The sequence below is a fragment of the Dromiciops gliroides genome, chromosome 4 (genome assembly GCF_019393635.1).
Source record: "Dromiciops gliroides isolate mDroGli1 chromosome 4, mDroGli1.pri, whole genome shotgun sequence".
Lineage (NCBI taxonomy): Eukaryota > Metazoa > Chordata > Mammalia > Microbiotheria > Microbiotheriidae > Dromiciops > Dromiciops gliroides.
In genome coordinates, this window is record NC_057864.1 from 406911619 (window position 1) to 406932042 (window position 20424).

Genomic DNA, 20424 nt, shown 5'->3' on the forward strand with positions numbered 1-20424 from the left:
ATTATGAGTCACATCAGCGTAGGAGCTCTCCATTTTGTGACCAGATTAGCAACTGACAATCTTGAGCTTCAAGGTATGTTGGCAACATATTTGAGAGGTGATGAGGAAAGGGGAGGGTATCTCACGTACTGCTAATCGAAAGGAGGAAATTAGGTGAAAGTTTGTGACTCAGATCATTTACTCAAGTCAGGCAGCAGGAAATTAAGGAGATATTTCTTACTTCCCTGCTTGACCTTGAAACCAATCCTTTTTCAGTGCACCTGGAGACAATCAGACAAAGAAGAGTGCAGAGAGTGCAGCTGGGGCTGCTGTTTTGAATGTCTCTTTTATAAACTCTATGTTACTCCTGATTTTGCTTTAGTGGATACATGTAATCTATATATTAATTGAGCAGTTCTGACTGGGCTTATCATAAGAAGGAAGTATAGAAAGGGGAACCAAGTAGGACAAAGCAAAGTAATCAAATAGTTATGATTTTTAAGTGAATTAGTAAATGCCTTTAAAATAGATGAAAATCCAGGAAGGGTAACTATAGGGAGCATTCCCATGTTTGGTTAGCATTAAACTGGTAGCTAAAGGCTGGGATTCTAGTACATTAGCCTTATAAGTGAGTTGGTGCAACTAACCTAGGTGACTTCCATAGATATTTCCCTCTGAGTAACTAGTTTAGCATTTAGTGTCAATAGAAAACACATAAAGTCTCAGTGTGAAAGACCAAAAAGGGAAGAAATGCAAGGATCCTTGCTTTTAAATATAAAATGAAAACAATATAATAACATACACTTTGCTTATCTCACAAGCTTATATGGATGAAGTAAAACAATGACTATGAATCAGATTTTAAACATTATTTTATTTTCCCTCCAATTACATGTAAAAAATAACAAATCTTTCTCCCTTCCTGAGATGATAAGCAATCTGATAAATGTAATACATGTTCAATCATGTAAAACATTACCATTAGTCATTTTGTATAAGAAGACAAAAAAGAAAAGGAAGGAAGGAAGGAAAAAAGAAAGGAAAGAAGGAAGAAAAAAGGAAGAAAGGAAGGAAAGGAGGGAGGGAGGAAAAGTGAAAAATGGCATGCTTCATTTTGCATTCAGTTAGTATCAGTTCTTTCTCTGGAGGTGGAGAGTATGCTTCCTCATTAGTCTTTTGGGATTGGTTTAGATCATCGTATTGCTGAAAATAGAAAAGTCATTCACAATTGTTTGTCGTACAATATTGCTGTTACTGTGTACAGTGTTCTCCTGGCTCTGTTCACGTCACTTTGCATCAGTTCATGTATATCTTTCCAGGTTTATAAATCTGTTTTTGAAAAGCATAAACATCTATGCAGTTCTAAGCCAACATCATCTTCATCTCTGCTTTGATGAGCTGCAAAAAATATCCAGGACCATTTAATTTCCCTTGTTTTCCTTTGACTATTAGTTATCATCAGACAAGATCACTTAGCCCTTCTTCATGAATCAAATTCATTTTTGCCTTTGAACCATACAGACAGCATGGTCCAGTGACAAAATGCTAGATTTATAGTCAAAGAATTCATGTCAATACTTGGTTCTGCTACTTCATACTTGTGTGACCTTTGTCAAGTCACTCACCTCTCTGAACCTTGGTTTATTCACCCATAAACTGATTAAGTTTCAGTCAGTTACAATCCAGCTTTAACTTTATTATCCTATAGTAAATTGTCAAAAATTTTGAAGAGTCCTACAATGTTCACAAATTTCTTCCTTCTACCAAATATCTCAGAGAAGCTCTAGCTCATCCAGGACTTCTTTGACTAACTGGAATGTTGTGATGATTCAGAAATTTTAACCCTCAAGTTCCCTATGCCATTGTTTCTTCTGCTCCTAAGAAACAAATGTACACTAAAATTTTCTCATTCCTGTAATATAGAGATAGGACCTCCAATGTGGGGAAACTCCCTCTACCAAGGCAGACTGACACATTCTCTGCAATTTATAATCTTTTAGATTTGCCATGAGCATTAAAATGAAGAGACTTGCCTAGGTCACATAGCCAATGTGTACCAAAGTTAGAATTTGAACCTAGGTCTTCCTCACTCTCTAACCACTAGGTAATTCTGCCTCTCACCTCTAATATGTCCTCAGTAATTCTCAACATATAATTATAGTAAGTTTTAGGTTTCTGACTCCTACGAAGAAGAAATTATGGGTATAATATTTGTGTTATATAGCTCCATTCATAGGTGAGCATTCAATTAAATGCCATTATTAATACTATTATTATATATAATATATAGTAATACTATAATATATAATATATAGTAATACTATATCTACCAATTAAATAACACTTTAAAACCTACATAAGAGCTTGTCATAGATGAGCTAATCCGAATCTCACAATAACCCCATGAATTAGGTACTATAGACATTTTTATTATTATTACACATAAGAAAACAGACACTAAAAAAGTTACTTGCCTTTCATCACATAACTAGAGTCAAGTTTTGAACTCAGATCCCTCTTGATTTAAAGTTCAGCACTCTGGTAAGCTAAGTATATATCTCTATCTATCTATATATCTATCTACCATCTATCCATCTATACACACACATATAGGCACTTATATTGTACATTTTATATATGCTTATATATATGGATATAATATATAATATAATATAATATAATATAATATAATATAATATAATATAATATAATATAATATAATATAATATAATATAATATAATATAATATAATATAATATATGTTATATGTGTGTATATATGTACATATACATATATGTATATCATAGAGTCATAGAATTTTTTGTTTGGAAGGAACTTTAAAGGTGATCTAGACCCTAGCTTCTTAAACTATGGGTTGTAACTCCCTAAGGGGTTGTGTAACTAAATATGGGGGTTGCTGCAGCCTTGATTCTCTTTCTTTTTCTTTTTTTTTTTTTTTTGTGGGGCAATGAGGGTTAAGTGACTTGCCCAGGGTCACACAGCTAGGAAGTGTCAAGTGTCTGAGGCCAGATTTGAACTCAGGTACTCCTAAATCCAGGGCCGGTGCTTTATCCACTGCGCCACCTAGCTGCCCCAACAGCCTTGGTTCTCAACATACAACATGCACACTTTTCACTGTGCATGCCATCACAGGTTCATGTAAAAATTTCTTGTGGGACAGGGTGTCACAAGTGAAAAAACTTTAAGAAGCCCAGATCTAGACCAACTTATAACTTATAAAGGAATTCCCATTATAAAATACTTGGCTATTAGTCAATTAGCCTATGCTGTGAAAGAGAAACCACCACCTCCTGAGGTAGCTACTGCTTTTTTGGATATCTCTAATTATTAGGAAGGTTTCCTCCCCTAACATCAAGCTTAAATTGGTCCTTTTGAAACTTGCACTCGTTCCTGGTTTTAGATTCCTGGACTAGATAGGCCTCCCTTCAAATACTTGAAAACAGCTGTAACATCTCTTTGAGTACAAACATCTTTCTTTAGGTACTTATATTGATTCTCATGTGATATGGATTCAAGGTCTTTTATCAATTTTTTATCTAATTTATCAAAATCCTTTCTGCAACAGTTCAGATGAGATCTGACCAGGGCAAAATATAAAGTAATATTTATATTATATTCCTGGAAGTTTTGAAACCTGAGATTGTGTTAATTATTGCTGTCGTTCACTCATTTCAGTCATGTCTGACCCTCTGTGACCTCATTTGGGGTTTTCTTGGCAAAGATACTGTAGTGGTCTGCCATTTCTTTCTCAAGTTCATTTTACAGATGAGGAAACTGAGGCAAACATGATTAAGTGACTTGCTCAGGGTCACACAACTAGTGTCTGAGGGCCAGATTTGAACTTGGGCATTTCTGACTCTAGGCCAACTCTATGCATCTGCTGCCACTAAGAGTGCTGCTTTTACTTTTTTGATATCTATAGAGACTTTCCTCTTATTGATGATCTTTTTGGAGTAATATAAATAGTAGAACACTCTCTAGATCAAAGGTTATGGATATTTTAGTCACTCCATTTTCATAATTACATATTATAGAAAAATACTTTTACAAAGTACACCACTCAAATATAGGCATAGGAAAGTAATTTTAATAAAATAAAAGCATCTAAATTCCAAAGCCAGAATTATGTGGAAAGAGTAGAGACTTTTTTAATAAACACAGAAGAAAAGAAAGTATTCATCATTTTCCACCATCACTGACTTTAACTTTGAAATGCTTTTAGTAGCAATAGGAGAATGGAGAGAAGGAACAAACATTTATATAGCACCAATTTTGTGCCTGGCAGTGTGATAAGTATTTTTAAACACATATTATCTCATTTGATCTTTACAATGATACATTTTTTCATGAAATGCAGGTGCTAGTATTATTTCCATAATACAGTCGAGGAAACTGAGGCAAACAGAGGTTGAGTGACTTTTCCAGAGTCATACAGATAGTAAATGTGTGAGACTGAAATTTTGCTCAGCTGTTCCTGACTCCAGATTCATTCTTCTTTCCACTGTACCACTAGCTGACTTAATAGGAGAAGAGAAAGACATTAAGAGAGGCAAATAAAGAATAAAATCATCCCTACCTATTTGCTGACACTATAGGTTCCTTAGAAAATCCTAGTAAATCTGCAGTGAAACTAGTTGACATAACTGATAACTTCAGCAATTCTGTAGGCTATAGTACAAACACAAATGCTAACAGCATTTCTGTATAGTAGTAACAAAATTCTTAAGGCAATAATTGAAAAGGGAGTCCCATTTAAAATAATTAGTCAGTACACAAACTATCTGGGAGTTTATATGAACACAACTGATATTTGCATAGAAACAGTTAAAAATTTCTTTAAAGAAATAAACAAAATTTAAATAACTTTAGAGTTATTCAGTACTCATGTCTGGGATGTCCAAAAATAATAAAAATGACAATTAGTTAAGTAAATTTGCAGATTGAGTGATATGTCAATAAAATTAGCAAAGGGACACTTGAAAGAGCTACACAAAATAATACTTAAATTAATTTGGAGGAATAAAGGATCCAGTGTATTAAGCAAAATTATGTTAACATTTAAGAATGAAAGAATAGCATTGCTAGATCTTAAAGTATAAAAGAAATCAGTAATCATGAAAATTATTCATACTATTTTGAAAGATAGATTAATGGAATAGACTTGACATGGAATTATCAGAAAAAAATTAAATTCAGTAACTCAGTGTTTATAAACCCTGAAATATTAAAAATGGTATTTGTTATATGGGATAGCTTTCTAGAAGTAGGAGGAAAGAATAGGAAATTCTGGTGATGTAAAAAAACATGCCCATAAAATTCTTTTAAAAAGGCCTTTTTTTTTTTTACCTATTGAGATAATTATATGGTTGTGGACGTATTTAGTTTGAATATGATGAGATTGTCTTCTTGATGTTGATCCATCCTTGGTATATATTCAGTTTTATTATACTGAATGATATTTTTGGATACATTATTTAGTCTTTTGGCCAAGAGCTTTTAAAAACATTGTACAATTTAAAATCTTTAATTATATTGGTCTACAGTTGTCTTCATCTACTTTATTCTTCTCCAATTTAGACTTTAAGACAATTTTTGTTTCATAAGCGGAATCTGATAAAGTGCTTTCTCAATTTTGGAGATTACTTTTGATTTGGATTGAATTCTCCTGTGAGTCCAACTGGACTAGAATTCATTGGTCCCCCCCTCTCCCCTTCAAAGTATTTTTACAATTAGTTCAATTTCTTTTTATAAATTTTGATTATTTACTATCTGTAATTGTGTTTTATACTACATATATTTATATGTGTGTGTGTGTGTGTGTGTGTATATATATATATATATATATATATATACACACACACACACACACACACTGAATAGATAATTCTCTATTTCTTTTTTTAAAAGCTCATTTTAATTGCCATATAACTTTGTATAGTATAATAGATACAGGGAATTCTTTTTAGTTCTGTGTTTGTAATCCCCCCCCCCACTTTAATCAGCTTGGTTAAAGGATTATCAGCTTTGTTAGCCTTTTCAAAGAATGAGTCTTTAGTTTTATCAGTTATATAATCTTTGGATTTTAATTTATCTATGCCTCCTCTAAGTTTCAAAATTTCTTTTTTCTTCTTATTTTGGGTTTACTTATATTCAACTGTTAAATGTTCTTAGCTGTATATTGATTTCATTAATCCTATTTTTATCTTTTTTATTGATGTGTATTTTATGAATATGTTTTTTTTCTCTGAGGATCGAAGAACTGCTTTAGCTGAGTGGCATAAGATCAAAAGATACTCCCTCCCCCCGTAAAAAAGTAGTCAAATTATATGAACAAATAGTTTTCAAACTGGTCTGTTCATTGTTCCCTAAGCACTCTTGTGCTTTCCTATATTTTTTATGACATTCCCTTCCCCTTCCAACACAATCTGTCTGAATCTTATTCTCCCTTTGATGTCCAACTCATTTGAGCCTACTCTATGAAGGTCTCCCTGATTCTGGAGCCCACATTAACTTCCCTTTCCTTTAAGGTAATATATTATGCCACTCTTTTATAATTATGGTATCCATTGTACCACTCTTTGGTAATTATATTGTCAATTAACATCAGCTGATTAAAATTTGTCTGGCCATTTAGCCTGTAAATTTTTTTAAGTCAGGACAATGTCTTGTGGATCTTTTTATTCTCTTAAAGCACCCATCATAGCTCCTAAAGCACTCATGATCAATTAGGTGTTGTGATGGAGAGAGAAAATAATTATTTTACTTCAATCATTAATTCCACAAAGGTAAGACTTGGAAAGCATTGGGGAACTGAATGGGGGCATTGAATATGGAGAAACTGTGGCTTTAGGTCCTTCCCATATAGGTCTTAGAGAACTACAATTAACAGACCCTAAGAATGGAGGGAAAGGTATTATTGCTGCCTGCTTTCACTAATTCAGAAGCCCTTCAAGAATAGCATTTGTGCCTGGCCTATGGTAGAGCCTTCTGAGCTTGTATTGATCTCATCAGCTACAGTAGGACACACTGTGCCTTGGCCCCAACATAATGATGCCATTATGGTCTTCTTCTAGAACAAAAGACAAGAATCAACTAATAGCATTTGGAAGGGAAAAAAGCATACCATTTTATAGGTCTTAGAAGGGGAAAAGGACGTGGTTGTACTTGTTCTTGGGCATGGTTCATTAAAAAAGGAATAGTTTTTAGAATAATTTAGCAGAAGTTGATAGCAATTTGTTAATGAGGTAAAATGAATCTAGGCCTACTGTTAGTTTTAGAAATGAAGCCAGATTTGAAATCTTATGCTAGGTCTTTGAATTACATTTTACAAAACAAAACAGGAAAAAAAAATTGCCTGCAAAAGGGAGGAGACACTAAATTTAGTTTTGCTTGTAAATAAAAAATATCTTGGAATCCAAACACATATGCTTTATGTTAAACTTTTCCCAGATTAGCATAATCAGAAAGTGGAATTTGTTAATTCCAGATCAAGAAAAGAGTTCTAAGCCCATCTGTTTCTCAGCAAAATTTGAGACTATTATACACTCAGTGAGAACAGTGCTCATCGCCATTTTAATAATTTCATCCTTTATGCAGCACCTCTCATCCAAAAGGATTCACAACTTACTCCAGGCACTGTAAGTATCTATAACCCACTTTGGAGAGGAATGTGGCAGCTGTTTATCCAGCAATATTAAACAGCAATTTGGGAAAGAGAGTAAAGAAGAATATTGCATCCACATAATAGTGCAGAGGAAATGCTAAATATAATTGCCTGAAATAGAACAGGACTGCTACTAATACCTTAGTTTTCTAAAAAAGGAGTTGTGGGACCTCTATTTTCTCTCTCCTCCAAAAAACCTTTTATTTCTACTGCTTCATTCTGACAACCTGACCTTTCTTGTCAAGGTTGACCTGAAGGATAAACACCTGTTTCTGATTATCAACAACATTGGGTGATGTTCCTTCAAGGACTTTTATATCAGCAGTGAGTGTGCCTAATCTCTGCTAAGGAAGAAGGGGACGAAACTAGGGAGGAAACTGAATTGGGATGAAAACAATTAGTATCACCAAATAACTAATTACAAATTTTTATATTTTGGCACTTTGGGGATTTTTAGTTTCAGTAATCATAATACTCCTTAAATGTACATACATTGCAGCCTTCCCTCAATGCCTTAGTGGATCAATTATCCAGAAACCAGTCTATGTGCCTCAGACAAGTGACATAGAATCAAGACCTGTCAGAACTTGCAAATTGTCACTATTACATTTGAAATTTCAAATTGGGAATGTTCTTTATTATAGGAGGTGTGATCGGAGCAATATTTCCCTGGGTTACCCTCCTCTGTCTAAAAGGAGACAGGTTAGATTTTCCCTAAAAGGCAACAAAAAGCAAATTTGACTGATCTGGGGGTGAGGCAAGACTTAAGCCTTGCCTCCCCTGACTCAAATTCCTGGTGGCCTCTGGAAGTATTCTTAACACTTCTTAGTCACTTAGGGGCATAAAAGGTCCAATACATATGAGATCATTGCCTTTCAGTCTTGGTGACCACTTGAGTCACCACATCCTGCTCTGTTCACAAGACCTGTTTCCACTTAGAGAAAAGGGAACCTCATTTAGCCAAGCTAAGTGCTGCTATATACACTTTCTGTTCTGGGCCCAAGCAAACCTCCTTTTGTTAACTGTTTGATGGTGGTGGTGGTGATGATGATGATACCCAGCATATATGTAGGATTTACAAATATAATTTCATTTTATCCTTACCACAACCCTGTCATGTAGGTAGGTGCTATTATTACCCCCATTTTACAAAAGAGGAAACCAAGGCAAACAAAGGTTAAGTGACTTATTCATGGTCACACAGCTAGTAAGTATCTGAGGCAAGATTTAAATGTGGGTCTTCTCCACTCCAGGTCCATCACTGGACCACCTAGATGCTTATCATTTCTTATGGCAGAACAATATTCCATTATAATCATATTCTACAGCTTGTTTAGTCATTCCCCAATTGATGGGAATTCTTTTGATTTCCAATTCTTAATCACCAGAAAAAGAGCGATTATAAATATTTTTGTACAAATAGATCTTTTTTTCTCTTTTGGGGGGATGTCTTTGGGATATAAACCAAGTAGTGGTATTGCTGGATCAAAGGGTATGCACAGTTTTATAACCCTTTGGGTATAGTTCCAAATTGCTCTCCAGAATGGTTGTATCAGTTCACAACTCTACCAACAGTGGATTAGCATCCAACTTTTCCAACATCCCCTCCAACATCCAACATTTTCCTGTTTTGTTATATTAGCCACTCTGATAGTTGTAAGGTCGTACTTCAGAATTGTTTGAATCTGCATTTATCTGATCAATAGTAATTTAGAGCACATTTCATATGAGTATACATAGCTTTAATTTCTTCATCTGAAAACTGCCTGTTCATATCATTTGACTATTTATCAATTGACTTGTATTTTTATAAATTTCACTCAGTTCTCTATATAATAGAAAAATGAGGCCTTTATCAGAGATACTAGTTTCAAAAATTATTTTCCAGCTTTCTGCCTTCCTTATAATTTTGGTTGCATTGGTTTTATTTGTGCAAGAGTTTTTTATTTTCATATAATAAAAATTATCTACTTTGTATTTTGCAATGCTCTCTATATCTTCTTTGGTCCTAAATTCTTCCCCTGTCCAAAATCTAACAGATAAACTATTCCATGCCCTCTTAATTTGGTTATGGTTGAAGTAACTTTCCATACCCAATATAGATTGGTCCTTTCTTTCAATTTGTAGTCTTATAGAGTCACTTAGGGGTGCTGAAAGTTTAAGTATTTTGCCATGGTCATACAGAGAATTATGTGTAAATGAGGTGAGACCTCAATTCAGATCTTTTTGACTGTGAGGCTAGTTTACTATCTACTATGCTAAGCAGCCTCTCCTAGTACATATGAAGATAAATAAGTTCCTGCCCTCAAATCATTTGTAGTCCATATGGAGAAATCATATAAGTCTACAAGGAACAATAAACTGTGTAATACAAAAGATACATGAAATTATGCATGAGAAGTAAAAACAAAGTCACCTCCCTTCCCTCTGTCCCTTCCAGTAGACAACAGTGAATCATTTATAAACAGTAAAGGTATATGGTACTATTTGCCTAAGAAGATTAATGAAAGGGCTTTGTGTAGCATGGATTGGAGGATAAAGAAAGAGTAGAAGGAACCATGTCAGGTGGAGAGCTTATTAAATCAGTGCAGGTAAGAATGAGTGAGGCCTTGAACAAAGGTGTTATCAGTAGGAATAGAAAGAAAGATATCTAAGAGACATCCAGAAATCAACAGGACTTGATGACTGATTCCATGTCAGGGATAAAAAAGGGGAATAATTAAAAGTGATTATAAGGTTATGACTAGTAACTAGAAAGAAGGTCATATCAGTGAGGGAAGTAAGGAAGTCAGAATCTGTAGATTTTGGAAGAAAATTATGAGTTTTGTTTTTAAACCTTTTAGTTTGAAGCACTGAAAGTATATTAAAGTGGAGATGCCAATAGTATCAAGAAGCTGTTTTCTTAGTTATAAGATCATTTGTATCATGAACCCAATGCGGGTGGGAGGATTTATGTTAGGTCCTTGTATAGCCATTTTAGTGATTTAATAATTAATCTCCGACATCTGGTTACCCTCTGGTCGTAGCAGCAATATCCTAACTTTTTGCCCCAATGCACCTTAAACAAAATTTTTTTCTTATGATGTATTGAAATCTTACTCCTTGATTGGTTTGATTGACTCAGAGTGTTGGTATCACTTTCTGATTGACGAAATATAAATACCCATGAGGAGCTCCAGGATTCTTGGTTGCTAGACCATATCAGGCAACAAAAAAAGCAGGGGAGGGTCTCTCAGCTGAATAATAATAATAAAAACTTAGGATGTCCTCAATGCACACCTTTTGGAACACAGAGCAGGCTTCTCTGACTCTAGGTAAATCTTTTGTCGACTGTTGAATGACTTGACTGTGTTACTGTATATAATATTAAATCTAAGGTATTAAGGGACTGGTGTTAGTCAGGCTCAGTTAAGAATCCCTAACAGTCTGTAATGGAAAAGACATAAAGAGAGTCAGAGACAGCCACAGAGTGAGAGTTAGAGAGACACAGAGAGAGACAGAGAGAAAGGGACAGAGAAAGTCAGAGAAAGACACACACAGAGAGACAGAGACACAGAGAAAGAGAAACAGGGACAGAAAAGACAGAGCCAGACAAAGAGAGACAGAAGAAACAGAGAGACAGACAAAGAGAGAACTAGATAGAGACAGAAACAGAGAGATATTCTTTCACTCTATCTGTATTTGGGCTCCAAAACAAGTGGGTCCTAACAAATCATGTTAATTGCATACAGGAGATGACCCTCTATTTAAGGACAAGTCATGACCTCCTTTTTAAATATTAGATTTATCCTTTGAAAAGTGAGGAAGGGTGGGGAGACTTCCTTTGCCCTTTATCTTTCATCATTTGAAAAGTAGAAGACACATGATATTACTTATAGCTGTTAAGGGGGCTAAATTGGTCTGGCCTCGATCTGGGCATGTAATTTGGTGACCAGAAGTAGTAGGTGAGGCTTGAAGACCAAGGTCTTCTAATGTTATATTTTTCTGCTCTCTCCTTCAGGTTGCACCAGAGAGAAGAGCTCTCACTCTTGTCCCATTTCTGCTGAAGGATGGAATAGGGATTATTGTGATTTTCTTCTTTCTAATCTATTACACAATAGAATAAAAACCCTTTTTCTTGTCTTTTGGTAAACAGAGAAGTGATCAGCTGTCTTCATGTCTGTCTGTTTCTGTCTCTCACACGAAGGGGCACAATTCCAAACCTCATATGAGAAAATTGTATTTCTAATATCTTTGGTGTTTTTTTCCCCCCTAAGCATTCTACCTTTGTCATGTACAAGTCAGTCTTGATATATGTGCTTTAATAAGTCATGATTTTCCTTTGATATGGTTTCCTATGACATACCATGTGCTTGATAGTAAATCTTTTGTTCATGAATATGCTTACCCCTGCAATATTCGCTTTAATTTTCCATAATTTTGCTTCCAGTAGCTCTATTGTCTGGGGCCCAGGAAGATCCTGATATTTTTCCCCAACGGTTTTGGGACATGGAAGTAAATTGGAAATGTGGCCCTGGAAACCATTAGAAAAACCAGCAATAGATTATATAGATTTCTGGAGTCAGATACATAGAATTAGCATTGTATAGAACTTTACAAGTATTATCTCATTTTATCTTCACAATCCTGTGGGGCAGGTACTATTGTTATGATCTTTTTATAGATGAGTAAATTGAGACAGAGAAGTCAAGTGATGTGTTTATAGTCACACAGCTAGTAACTAAAGGTGCATGTGAATTCAGATCTTTCCAATTCCCAAGTCTAGCTATTAACTACTATACCACCTTCCACAGAGGTTATACTTGAAATCATAGTAGTAGATAATAGCAATAATAATGGTGTTAAGCTTAGCACTTGAAGCTTCACAGAGTACTTTAAAAAACTTTATTTCAGGGGCAGCTAGGTGCCATAGTGGATAAAGCACTGGCCCTGGATTCAGGAGCATCTGAGTTCACATTGACCCTCAGACACTTGATACTTACTAGCTGTGAGACCCTAGGCAAGTCACTTAACCCTCATTTCCCTGAAGAAAAACAACCCACCAAAAACAAACAAAAAAACAACAACAAACAACAACAACAACAACAACAAAACCCAACAACTTTATTTCATTTGAGCCAACCAACAACCCTTTGAGCCTGGAATGATTTGTATCATCCTCTCCATTTTACATATGAGAAAACTGAAGGATATGGAGGCTAAGTGACTTGCCCTGATCATATAGCTATTTGGTGTCCGAGGTAGAAAGATATTCCCAAGGAATGTATAGAAAGACTTGAAAAATAGCTTTTTAAAAAATGCAAATCTATAGGGAAGTGTGGAAGTTGTAGGAGGAGCACTCCTTCCGCCAAGATGGTGTAGCTGTTGTTGGCATAGGGAACATCTGCCTGCAATTATGGCCTCAGAGTGGTGATTATGAGTAAGTGTATAAAAGATAGCATCAGAATTTCACTGACGCTGGCATTTGTTAAACCATTCTGCTGAAGGCAGAATCTGCTGGAACATCATTAGGATGTTGAGGAATGATGAAGTGGAACCGAGCATAACTACCACATCCATAGATGGATAAAGATCCCTAACTCTTTTGCTTCTTTGGTCCATTTTGTGGAAGCCTATGGGTTTTTCCATGGGATCCAAACTATAGGAAGTTAATTCTCTCTTTGTATGTTCCAGAAAATTGGGTATTACTGGGGATTTTCCTTTTTTTCTGTCTATTAGTTATAAGAGCAACCTTGAGATGCACCTGGGTTGATTCTGCCTATTATGTTATTGGAGCCCAAGCTTGACTGACTAATTAGTAGGCATCAGAAAACATTATCTAATGTGTTTCCATTCCTCACAATTAGAATGTAGGCTTCAGGGAAGGGATCTGTAGCTGTCAGGGACAAGCAAAAAGCCTTGGGAAATAACAAAAATAAAGAAACAAGAAGAGGAGCATTAAGGGAAGACAGAGAGAATAGAGTTAGGGGAAGAGCCAATGTTCTAGAAGCCCAAGAAGATGATAGCATCACAAGATTGTGGGTAGGCAATAGCACAGGGTGATACAAAAAGTGCGTGGGGTATGAGGACTGAAAAGGCCAGTGGATTCATGAATTCTCTGCTCATTAGTGACCTTTCAAAGAGCTATTCAATTGAATTGTGAGGACAGAAGCTACCTTATGGAATGTCTAAAAGGGAATTCATTGTCATTCCATTTAAACCCACCTTCCTGCTTAACCTCTCTATTTCTATCTAGAGCACCTCTGTCCTCCCATTTATCCCAGTTTGAAAGCTGGAAGTCATCTTTAAAGTTTCATACTCATTTGCTTCTCAAAGCCAATGACTAAGCTGCAAGAACTAAGTTGTTGATCCTTGGGGGAGGGCTATCTATTTAAGATGAGCAAAGAGTTAGGTTAAAAGTAGATGAGATCTTGTACCCAAATGAAGTTTAGGGGTTTCTTGCAAAAGGCAGAGCAGGAGAAGAAGAAGACTTATCCTGGCCACTGGAGAAGTGCACCTGGAGCTAAGTGCAAGGTAAGAGACATGGACTTTCCCCTTACTGTTTGAACACACACAAAAAATGGAGGTCTGGCTTTTTTCCTTTAGATTCCTCCCTTTCTCTCTCTAGAGTCTGGGAAAGGAGGGAGAGTAGGAAGAAAGAGAGGAACAGAACCATCTAGCCCAGAAGCCTGCAGGCAGCTATCTCCCAATTCCAGGCATTTTCAATGGCTGTCCACCTTGCCTGACATTCCTTCCCTTCTTATCTCTGCCATCTGCCTTCCCTACTTCTTTAAAGTGATAGTTAAAATCTTGCCTTCTATAGGCAGTCTGTCCTAATGCTCCTTAAAGCACTTTCCCTATGCTGATTATCTGTAATTTCTCCTGCTTATCTGTACCTATAGTCTTACATGATGTCTCCTCCATTTGATTGTGAGCTCCTTGCATGCTGTGACTTTTCTTTGTATCCATAATAATTAGCACAGTTCCTGGCATATAGTAAGCACTTAATGTTTATTGACTGAAGCTAAAGACAGGCTTCAGGACTCAGGGGCAGGCCTTAGGTTCATTTCTAATTCTACTTTTAGGAGGTCAGTTATGAAGCATAACATATGTCCTCAGATAGTCTCCTTGGCCACCAAATCAAGAATGAGTTACCAGCTTATATATTTTGTGAAATATGAAAACTCCTAATCTAAAATCTCCCCTTTACTTAGTGCATTTGTAGGCATATTCAGCAAAACAATGGAAAAAGAAGTATTTATACAAATTAATTAAGTTTAACAAAAGAAAAACAGCATCACTGCATGGGAAAAGATCCATGTAATGGGGGTAGAAAGCTCCAATCTCTCTGTGCCTACAAAGTGGAGGATAAAGGAAAATGTCTTTCCTCTATGTTCAGACATTGGAGGAAAAGTCCATTCCATTTTTGGTTGGTGTCCATTTGCCTATGGCACTTGTCTTTTCTCTCTTGAAAAGTCTTTGCTGTCCTGGAAAGACATATGAACTGAGGTATAGTGAAGTGAGCAGAACCAAGAGAATGTTGTGCACAGAGACAGCAATATTGTTTGATGAAGAACTGTGAATGATTTAGCTATTCTCAGCAATACAAAGAGTCAATACAATTCCAAAGCACTAGTGATGAAACATACTATCCACCTCCAAAGAAAGAACTGATATTGATGGAAGACAGACTGAAGCATGCTATTTTTCACTTTCTTTCATTTTTTCTTTTATTCAAGTTTTCTTGTACAAAATGACTAATATGGTAAAGTTTTACATAATTGCACAAGTATAAACCATAGCTGATTCCTTACAACCTCAGGATGGGAATAGGGGAGGGAGGGAAGGAGGGATAAAATCTGTAACTCAAAACTAGAAATAAAAATGTTTATTATTTAAAAAAATAAAAAACTATGAATTTAGTGTTCAAATTTCCACAAATTATACACCATTTCACTTTAAATTTTAAAATTCACTGGTATTTGTCAATAGAAAAATAATATCCATTTAATAAGTAAACTCCTTTTGTGGAAAAAAAAAAGTTCTTTCCTGTCTCTTACCTGCCCATCTTTCAATGTCCCCAGACTTTATTTGGCTGGCAGATATCACCTCTACTCTACTCCATACCCTAAATAACACACAATAGTGACAGTCAACTCCTCTTTCAAAGAACTATATAATTTTTCCCATGACGTCTGGCAGAGGAAGAGTTACACAAATATCATAAATTCTTTTCAATGCTATCTCCATCATATTTCCCACAGATAACTTTTTTCTTCACTCATACCACAACCTTCTTAACTTCTTTCTTCTTTCTTGGCCTATTACAATATCATTCTTTTGTTGTTGTTGTTTGTTTTGTTTTTGTGGGTCAATGGGGAATAAGTGACTTGCCCAGGGTCACACAGCTAGTAAATATCAAATGTCTGAGGCTGGATTTGAACTCAGGTCCTCCCAAATCGAGGATCAGTGCTTTATCTATTGTGCCACCTAGCTGCCCCCTACAATATAATTCTAACTCGTCTCCCTATATCCAGCCTCTTGCCTCTCAAATCCATTCCCCACAGAGTTCTCAAACATATATCCATAAATCGCAAACACACAAGCTCTCCTGTTCTCCACTGCTACCATGGTTCTGTTGCCATTTGCTTCTAAAATACCAAAGTAAGAGTGGCAAAGTCCTATGTTTGGTATTTAAGGCCTTTGCTAACGTCCTCCACCCTACCCTGCAAGCCCAATAACATAGTTTTCTCTTTCCCACACACAACATAATAGTCAAACAGGCCTACTTACTATTCCTTCGTCCTTACATTCGATCCCTTGTCTCTTTGGCTTTGTACATGTTTACCACCATGCCTAGAGGACTCTACCTAATCATCTTTACTTCTTGGTACTTGCCTGCTTTAAGAGACCTTTCCTGATTAGCTTAATTGTTAGTGCCCTCCTCTCTAATTCTATGGATTTATTCTTTATAACTCTTATATTTATATATCTGTGTTCAAATTGTACTCTCAGTAGTCAAATGGAAATTCCTCAAGGGCAGGGATTATCTCTGGAATGCCTAGTTTGGACTCTGGTACATAACAGGCATTTAATAGTTCTTGATTGTTGTTTGTTTGAATGAGCAGTGAAGTAGAGAAAATATGTGTGAAATATGCTTTTAAGATGTTTGGCTTTAAAAAAGAGGCAACAGATGGGAATGTAGCTTATTTGGGTAAAAGGGTGTAGGGAAAGATTTCGGGAGATATAGGCAAGCTGAATGTAGAAAGAAAAAAGCCTGTGGAAGAAGACTGAAAATACAAGAGAGAAAAAGGATTATTGGTGACAGAGCAAGGTCTTAGAGGGGATGGGTTCAAGAAAGAAGATGGTTGAGTTAGTTTTATATTCCTATTTATCAGGAGGGAAAGGAATAGGATGGTAGAGGTATTTTATAATGTGTGTCTTCTAGCCTTCCTTATCCCATTCTGTTCTCAATTGTGTTTCAGATAGCTGGGTTTGCCAGATAAGTGACCTCTGCATAAATAAAATTATTTCATATTCTGTTGGTAAAATCTCTGTAAAGAAGAAAGCCACATTAATGTTATGCGATACCCCCCTCCCTGAGTATATAGGCCTCAAAACCATGTATGCCTATGTTCTTATTTAAAAAAAAAACAACAGCACAACACTTACATATGGTTATTTAGTTCAAAATTGTATTGACATAATTTCACAAATCTAGGTAGACAGGAAGAAATGTGACTTTAGGACATACTGGAGGCCATCTGGCTCTAAGCCATAGTCATGCCATGAATAGTGTAGGAGTTAATTCAGACAGCTGAGAGCTACCATCAGTAGCAAAAGACTAGAAGGTTTTGAATGGGATGTAGGCAGAAAATGAAAGTGATCACATATTATTAAAAGAACTAGCTTTGTCAACTCAGAGAAAAGTGCCAAGAGTTGATAGGATGAATATCTCACCATCTATGATCTGTGAATTACATTAACAATCAACACATTTTCATTATTCTTCATAATGTATATATATATCTTTGTTCTTCACAAATTCCCAGGGGGTGGTGAATGCTGCTATTTTACTGAAGAAAATGAAGTGTACAATAATTGACCTGGGGAATGGCTCTATAGCAATATCAGTTTTTGAATTTAGAGCTTGGAACAGGGCCAGCCTCCATCAAAATATTATAGTCTGCTAAATAAATGGTATGATTTTCAGGGGTATGGGAAGCCCCTCACTCTTCTCTCTTAAATGTCTTTTCCACAGGCTTAACAACAACAAAAACATGACATTATTAGTGCAATATGATACTCTGCCAAAAAATACAAGCATTCTTGGGAATAGTAACACTGTCATACTCTAGTGTGAATATATAGAAACTTTTTCGAAGGGGTTGCAGAAAGCAGATTTTGATGGGAAGATGATGAAGAAAGTTCCATCCGTGGTTACCAGAAGAAGAAGATGAAGGGGGAGAAGGACTTAGAAATGGAGTGGGGAAGATGGCAAATTAGAGGTAACCCAGCTGAACTCTCTCAACAGTCCCTTCCAAAAAACTTTAAAATAATGCCTCAAAACAAATTTTAGAGCTAAAGAACCGACAAAAGTTCTGGATGAGACATTTTTTCTGGCATAAGAAAACTTGTAAGTTTAGCAGAAGTTTGTGACATCAGATAAAAGTCTGTCTGGAGTCCAAGCATACAGTGGCAGTAACAGCTGCAGCTTCAGACAGTATTAGCTCAGATATAGTAAGGGAGTTAAACAACTGGTCAGAAAGAGATTACAGGGGAGATCAGTTCCAGGGTTGGAGCCAAGTTGGTGGAGAAAAACTAGGAACTTGTCTGAGCCCTCTCCCATATTTCTCCCCAAAACAACATTAAATAAAGCCTCTGAACAGATTCTGGAAATAAAGAACCTACAAAAAGAGAGACACAATCCTGCTACTTGAGATAATTTAGAAGACTTCAGGAAAGGTCTGTCTCACCTGGGTAAAAGGGGAGGGAGGCTCAACACTACTCGTCTCGGCTGGCAGCTCACCTCAGTTTAAGGGGCAGAATAAAAGAAGACTAGGGGGAGGAGAGGAAGGGGGATGTGGAATGGGGTTAATTACAACATGTGAAGAGGCACAAAAAGAACTCATTACAATAGAGGGAAAGAAGGGAAGCATGGGCATTATTGCAACCTTACTCTCATCAGATTTGGTTCAGGGAGAAAATAAAATGCACTCCCATTTGTATAAAGAAATTTAGCTTACTCTTTAAGGAAACAAAAGGGGAAGGGGGAAAAGAGTGGTATTGATAAAAGGGAGGGCACACATCGGGGTGAAAAGGCAAGAAAAAGAAGGGCAGCTGACAAAAGGGAGGGCAGTTTGAGGGAGTCATTGGTCAGAAGCAAAATACTGGTCAAGTAGAATAGGGTGAAAGAAGGGAAAAAAGAATACAAACTAAGGGGAAAAGAGGATGGAGGGAAATAAACAGTTAAAAATTTTAACTGTGAATGTGAATGGGATGAACTTTCCCATAAAACAGAAGCAAATAGCAGAGTAGATCAAAAATCAGAATCCTAAAATATGTGGTTTACAGGAAACACACTTGAAGCAGAGAGATACAGAATAAATATCAAAGGTTGGAGCAAAATATATTATGCTTCAGCTGACATAAAAAAAGCAGGGGTAACAATTCTTATCTCAGACAAAGCAAAAGCAAAACTAGATCTAATTAAAAGAGATAAGGAAGGAAACTACATCTTGCTAAAAGGTATTATAAATTATGAAGTAATAACAATACTAAACATGTATGTACCAAGTGGTATAGCTTCAAAATTCTTAGGGGAGAAGTTAAATGAGTTATGAGAGGAAATAGACAGCAAAACTACACTAGTGGAGGATCTGAATCTTGCCCTCTCAGAATTAGATAAATCTAATCCCAAAAAAATAAGAAAGAAGTTAAAGAAGTAAATAGAATATTAGAAAAGTTAGATATGATAGACATCTGGAAAAAATGAATGGGTATAGAAAGGAATATACCTTTTTCTCAGCACTACATGGCACATACTCAAAAATTGACTATGTATTAGGGCACAAAAACCTCATATTCAAATGTAGAAAGGCAGAAAGAGTAAATGCATCCTCCTCAGATCATGATGCAATAAAAATTACATGTAATAAAGAGCCATGGAAAGGTAGATGGAAAATTAATTGGAGACCAAAGAATCTCATCCTAAAGAATGAGTGGGTCAGGGAGCCAAGATGGTGTAGAGGAATCAGCAAGCTGCCTGAGCTCTCCTTCTGTTCCCTCAAAAAGAACATTAAATCAAGCTTCTGGACAGATTCTGAAACTACAGAACCTGCAAAGAGAAAGAGAGACACAATTTTCCAACCAGAGATAATTTAGAAGACTTCAGGAAAAGGTTGGTCTGACTCGGGAGACACAGCACAGGGCAATAGCCCACTGCTGAGGGGGTTGGGGCAAGTTAGCAGGTGCTGCAGGACACAGCTGAACAACTGAGGCCCCTGGAACTTGGCTCAATAATCTGGTGGCCAAGAAGGACAGTGGAAAAACCTACCTGCACCAGCTGAAAGGGCAAGTTGCCAGCAGTAGGGCCACAAACAGGACAGGTGTGACTAGGCCTACTGATACTAGCGCGCTCAGACAGGAAGTGCAGGGGTGGGGGAGGAACTGCACACATTTAAAGTCCTCAGTGTAAAAAGTTGGTGAAACAGCACCTATACCCCTGCACAAGAAGCCCAAAACAGGGACCCTGGTGCCCCCAGAGCAGACCTCAACTTAAA